This window comes from Notothenia coriiceps, unplaced genomic scaffold, assembly GCF_000735185.1.
Source record: "Notothenia coriiceps isolate Sejong01 unplaced genomic scaffold, NC01 NC01_scaffold00036401, whole genome shotgun sequence".
Lineage (NCBI taxonomy): Eukaryota > Metazoa > Chordata > Actinopteri > Perciformes > Nototheniidae > Notothenia > Notothenia coriiceps.
Genome location: NW_011369102.1, coordinates 510,456 through 517,577, shown reverse-complemented (window position 1 = coordinate 517,577; position 7,122 = coordinate 510,456).

Here is a 7,122-nt window from a genome sequence, read left to right as displayed (position 1 = left end):
TAAATGTGATAACACATAATATCAAATTCACTTACACAAGTGGAAAATCTGAGCTGCGAAGAACAACAGACATAAAAAAAGAAAATAAGGAACCAAGAAGTGAACCATAAAAACTTAAGGAAATAGGTTATAGATTCCACTACATGCCACAATAGATGGCTCATGAACTGTGTTTTCCAGTTTTCATCCATCAGAGGAACACCCAATGTCAGGATAACAATGGTTGAATGGAAGAAGATATCTTTATGAAATTCGCTCTTTTAGTAACTCCCAAGTGACGTGTACAATTATCCAAATAAACGTTGTTTCACAACCAGTCGGCTAAACACCTGATTCATTTCTTGTCACGACAACTTCAAACGCACGGGGCCCCCACATCTGCGTGCTTAATATATTTGGTGTAACACGTTACTCTATAAATAGTGTTTTATTTTTGGCTTTTTACCCTTTTGATATTTATCCCATTAATCCTTTCCCCTATGGTCGTCTTCAGACAATGCCTGTCAGGCTTTTGATGCATTAAAGCTAAAAGCTTAGCATTGACATAAGTGTCCTGATTCGTTTAGAAACAACAGGTCATCCATTAGCGTCACCCAAACACAGGATTTAGGAGAGGAAAGGAGGTAGGGATGAATGCGGCGATGGGAGAGTTTGTTCCTCTTCACTGGAGGACAACGTTTGATATTTCTTCCTGCACTTTTCTGCAAGTTTTTCTGTACAATCAATCCAAAGACAACAGGGGGATTTGGTGAGCTCTCAATGTCATTTTGACTGAGTCGTACAACCTACTCCAATTTACGGTGACTTAAATAACTGTTATCACTACAACAGCTGGCCGATATATTGTCATGAGTTATACGTGTTAGGGGAGACTGAGACCAGATTTTAGTCATAATCCTCTAAATATTAAACAGACATGGTCAGCAAAATGAAGATACAAAGTAGAAATAAATACAAAAACGGATTTTACTTCTTGTTATAAAAGAAAAATGATCAATCTAGTGGAAATAAGATGTGTGTCTGCTTTGAGGGTGAAAACAAATGTCACTTTTCAAACTTTGAGAACCAGTTAAAAAACTATGTAAAAGATACCTGTATTCATGTTTGTTGGTGAGGTGGGCAAATGGGACAAGTTTAAGTCCACATTTGGGCAAACGGTCTCCTAGAACATGCTAAAAATATAGACAAATCATTTGATCTGATACGAGCACATTAGCATTTGGGTATCTGGACTCATGATGAATCTTATCCAATTGTCTGTTCTCCCTCCACGATCAGGGTTGGGAGGGGTTACTTTAAAGATGTATTCTGTACAACCTCTATACGTTGCCATGTACAATTTAAATCTTTTTTTTTTTTATAATACTCTTTTATTGTCATTTTGCGTAACACTAACCTGATTACCCTTGGGTGGTTTTGGATTATCTCAATATCAATCCATGCAAATAAACAAAGTTATAAACAATGTCAATAAGATGTATTTCCAATATCATTCAGCATCCAGCAGTCCACCAGCACTGAAACACATGAGCACATACTACAGTTTAGAAAAGCAGAAATAAAATCTGAGCTGACAGAAAATGCTCAGTTTTAGTTTAATACACACAGTTAAGCTCACACACACTATGTTATGAACATATAGGTTCACCTGCTGAATTAAAAACTGAACAAATGAAGCAAAGAAAGTGAAAACCATAAAGCAGATTCAGGCAGTAGGCGTATAGATTCACACTTAAAGTATCAGCCTACAGAACAGTACAGCTTACAGAGAAGAGATAACATCTGATCCTTTACAACAAACTCTATGCGCCTTTTGAGTTTTTAGTATTCCGATTATGTAATCTATTTAAATGTAATCCATTACTCCCTAAGCCTGCTTGTAGCTCATTAGCTGATAAATCATGTTTACCAACTAGTTGCCAGATGTCTGTTTGCTGTTATCATAGCGAGTTGGCTGAAATGGGGTTGCTGGGGTCAAAAGGTCATTCGAATATTTCATAAAGCTAATATATATATATTTCCTAATATTGGAAAATTGTGTTTTCATATTATTCATCTCGAACCATTTATTTACTACCAATATATTCCATAATTTCAGGTTTTTTATTCAAATCTCAGAACAGAGCCCATACTGTAACTACAGTGCTGATCTTCTCCAAACCATGGCCGTCATCAGTGCTGACTTTAATGACCACTCCTTCAGCACTCAGGACAGACCCAGAGACCCCCACAGCCAAAGGCTTGTACTTTCAGCGGGCTCAGCTGCTCTGTGGCCCCGTGGCATCATGCCTCTACCTGAACCCCTCCCAGAAGGCCCTCATCAATGTGGGGGGCATCCAATACGCCTTCCCCTGGAGCACCCTGGAGGATTTCCCCGAGAGCCGCCTGAGCTCCTGCACCACCCTGAGGGATATAGCAGAGTTTTGTGATGACTACGACGAGATGCGACACGAGTTCTTCTTCGACCGTGACCCTTTGGCCTTTAGGGCTATCCTCAACTTCCTGGCCAAAGGGAAGTTGCGTCTGCTGCGGGAGGTCTGCAATGTGGCCCTGCACGTTGAGCTGCTGTACTGGGGCATCAATTTAGGACAGATGGAGGTCTGCTGCCTCCAACGGGTGATCCACTGCGTGGAAGACTTGGCCGAGCACGAGCACAAGGAGGAGGAGTGGCGCAAGAGGCGGAGGGCGCTGAGGGCTTCTGTGGCTCAGGGCGGCCTGTTCAGCATGCTGGGAGAAGCCGTGGAGAACCCTCACTCAGGTGCAGCAGGGAAGGTGTTCGCCTTCCTGTCCATCTCCATGGTGGTGGTCACTGTGGTCAGCCTGTGCATGAGCTCCATGTCAGACCAGCAAGAGGAAGAAGCCATGGTACGTTTGAACCACAGTATTTCCAACCCAGTCTCACATCTAAACGTGTAATAACTACGTTGGTCCACAACTTGGGACGTAGTATTTCTAAAAAAACGCCTCTGAAATTGTAGGAAAATTGGTGGAAAATTCCTATTTTAAGGTTAGTTTGGCCATTAAAATGCGTTTTGATGTCATTTGATGCGAGAAATATGAGTTTTTATTTCAGAACCCAGTCTCACATCTCACATCACATCGTCATAAGCAATACCGGAAACAGACATAGGCAAGATCCTCAGCTCGGTGATTTGGATGGTTTAGCCGCAATGCACGTTGGGAGATGGTGTTTATGCGATGTGAAATCCGAAAACATTTTTCAAAAATAAAATACTTTATTCCGAGTGTGCTTGCTTTTCTTTTTGAAATTCATCACATAAAGTCATTGTAATACACGGTTCGGCTGCATTAAATATTACATATCTGCCGTAGTTCTCTATTTATAGAGCCCTGCTGAGAAGACTTCTAGACAAACAGGAACAACTACCGCCAAAACCGAAAACGTGACATGGATCATAAATATATCAGCAATTAAACAACATCTTACATTTCTTTTCACACAATACATCTCCTTGCAGTATCAATACTAATTTGGCTGACTTTTATATTTTATCCAATTGGTAAATATAGAGTATATTCATTACTCGTTATTCTCTACTAATAGTTAATTAAAGACTGTATATAATGACTATTTTGCACATCCCTTTCAATATTTCAATATTTTCTAAGGTTTATTGACATATCATATTATACACACTGTAGAAGTTGTCGATACTTCTTAATACATGCATGTGTGTATGTACAAGGAATACACAATGCATAGGCAAGTGGTGGCTTTATTTATGACCACAGCATGAACAGTGAACATGTACGTTGCATGCCGACTAACAACTGAATGCCTATTATCTTAACACGTCACCGGGTGGCGCACCAGCTACGGTGGCCTGCAAAGGACAAACTTAATCATATGAGAATGATCTACATCCCTTCTCTTTAGCTGATGTTTCTATCTGAAAGTAAATAAACATTTAAGGCAGAGGCATATTGAACATTCCTCTAGCATTTGGTGACACAAACAATAACCATTACTAAAATACCCACTTACCAGGTAACAGGAAAGGAAATGCACTAAACATATCACTTTAACAAGACTGTCCAACAGTGTTACTGCACATATTTAGGGTTCGGTTTGCCATGTGCGACCTGATCGTGTTATGTATGGGTGTCACTGTTTTGCCAAGGGAAATTGAATGGTGTCTTGGTATTGAAGGGGAAACTGTTCGTGTCATCCTGCCTGTTCTCTCAGGTGTTTGTGTGTGTGGGGTACACAGTCCATCATAAGAGGGTCGGTGTTTGAGGGTCGGAAATCTTGAGGCTCGCTGTTGCGGGGGCAACGGCTTCGAGAAACAGGAATGTGGTGAGCGACGAATTCCGTCAGTATGAAGTCCGTTGGCTTGATATGTAAGACGTGGTTTCCGCTCACGTCCTGAACCAACGCAAGCCGATCGTAATCCTTTGGGTCTGCATCCTGATCCCTTTGTCCCTCTGCCAAGGGGTTTTAGTAGGAGAAACTTGAGATTCATAGTGGCGCTTTAGGATGCAGCCGCTTGTGAGGAGTTGTTGCTTCTGATAGTTGTGCAATCTTTTGGGTTTGCTGTAACAGTTTGGTGCTCCAGGAATGGCTGCAACTGTTGTGTCCGCGACATCAGGCGTCAGCCAGGAGAGCCTAACTCGATCACGGAATGTTTCTGAGATACCCAGGTTGCAGGAAGACATCTGTCCATCTCTGTGTAACGTTCCATCGCTGTTTTTGCACTGCGAACTGCTCTCCTCTGCTAGACGTTGACTGTGGGTAATGTCCAGGACTGCTGGTGTGTGAAAAAAGTCCCACTGTTTTTCAAGTCCTTGAAATGCTGACTGCGTAGCTGTCAGTCTGAAATGGCTGACTGGCGGCTACTGTCCAGCATTATCGGAGATGAGTGTGGTGTGAGTGGCGCGAAAAGCATGGAAATGTCTCTTCATATGTTATCACAGTTGATTAGGTTCATTCCCGGATGTAATGTTCTGATCTTCAAACCAGCCAGAGTATGAGTTCAACGCAGCACCTATCACCCGTGGGTGTTCCGAGTGGCCACTCGTAAGAGGCGGCCGTGTTTTGTTCTTTGCCTATATTGGATCCTTATGGGATGATTGGCAACATGGATGAATGCTGGAGGGTCTCCTTGTTGCTGATGGATCTGGTTGCTGTTGTCTACACCGCACATGAAATCAATCGCTCAGTGATGTCTCAGACATGTTCTTGGCGCAGCGTGATGTCTTCTTTGCTCTCTGGTGGTTGCTTCATGCCTGGGGTTGCCCTCGCTATCTTATTTTGATTGTATCTCTCGTGTGCAGGACTGAGAGCGTGTGTGCCTTTCATGGAGCAATTCCCTCTTCTACTTGTCATTTCATCGTGCTGTAGAAAGGACAAGAGAAGCGACATCGAGGTGGCCAGGTTGGAGCTGATTTTGGTCGATGGCCATCCTCTATTCAATGACTTGCACTGCAGGGGCTTCAGGACTCGTCCTTTCTGTTTGCTTTCTGTGTTCTTCCGAAGCGGGGGGTTCGTGTGGAGAGTATGCTTCACTAGGACGACTTTAACTCATAAGCATTCATTGTTCGCAGGGCTTGGAGATGTTGTGTGGGTTGGGTGGCACGTTAAAGTGTGTCTGGGCTCATACATATACTTGCCTTTTTGTACACCAAACTGATGTCGCTAGCACTGCAGTGCGGTAGCAACATTCTCTGCAGACGGGCAGGGGCTGTCGTGGATGGGGCTTCTTTTAAGATAGTCACTTACAAGGGGTTGGTGGGTCAGTCGTCCACACACTACAGGCTTTCCATACACATAGTCTTGAATTTGTTGTACAGGCTAATATCACTGACAGCTGCAGTTTCTTTTTCTATATTTGATATCCTTGTCTCTGTGTTCAGTGTAGGTGCGTGTATGCGAGAACGCTGCTGGCCGTTGCCATTCTTGCTAAGACGCTGCTCCGAGAGTCTCGTGTAGGCATGGACGCAGCATTCAGGTGAGTTGATATGCATGATCTTAAAGAAGGTTTCAATCGATCCTGATGCTTGCTGGAGACCATCAGCGCAGTCGTGTCCTTGGGTGAGATGTGAGTTTTCTCAGTGGTGCTGCTGGATGTCGCTGAAGTTCGGGATGGAACTTGCCGACTGCGGGGTAGTTAACGCAATACCGAGGAACGCTGTAGTGATGACAACGTCTGTGTGGTACTGCGATGTGTATTGATTGCATCTGTCTTATGTAGTCTTTGGGTGCCTTTAGGTCCTTTGTCTACTTGTGAAAATGTGAGATTCCTACGATGAGCCTCAGCAGAGATCGCAGGCGAGAAACTTGCACTTGGCTGGAGTCGTACTTTAGGTTGACTTCTCGTCGACTCGTTCCAGCACTTCTTGAGGTGTGGCATCTGTCAGGCAACGTCCTGCGGCCATCCATGATGATGAGTGTCGTCACACTGTGACAGATACATGGGTAGAGTCCTGCAAATAGCTGTTCCATACGAGCCGTTGAAATACCTCACTAGCAGAGTCTAATGGAGGGCATCTTAGAATCTGTATCCGTCAGAATGGTAGTAGTGGAAGGGTTGTGCAACATGTGGAGGATTTGCTTGTCCGGAGACGTACGCCAGAAGGCTTTTGGCATCTAGGCACAGAAGGTGCTCGTGATCCATCTTGTGGCGCAACTTCTTTACGGTCTCACTAGGGTGATTCTTTTCAGGCGCCTGGTTGGCGTCTTGTGGAGTTGTAACACTATCTTATTCCGTGTTCTTCGTTGTCGTGTTTTGTTGCCGGACCACTAGATGCGCGTGGCTCTCGTAACTGGTATAATGACACTATGTTTTTCATGGCGGTGTAAGTTCAGCTGTAGAGTGTGTCGCGGGTTGCGATGATGAGGATAATGCGGCGCAGGCTCTGTTAACCTAGCGATGTGTTGTACTAGCGTGTGTGAGGATCAATCTGTCATGGAGTAAGTGTATTTGGTTAGTTCTCCCAAGTTCATCATCAACATGGTCTTGTGTAGCTGCATGAGGTCTTGGTGTGGGATATGCCGTGTTGCGCTTGTTCGTATTGTGTCTGGTGTGATGCAGTCTGTGCTCAAGTTGATGCAGATTTCCCTCATGTCCAGCGCTATGCCTCGGAAACTGGCGAGTAGTCTTG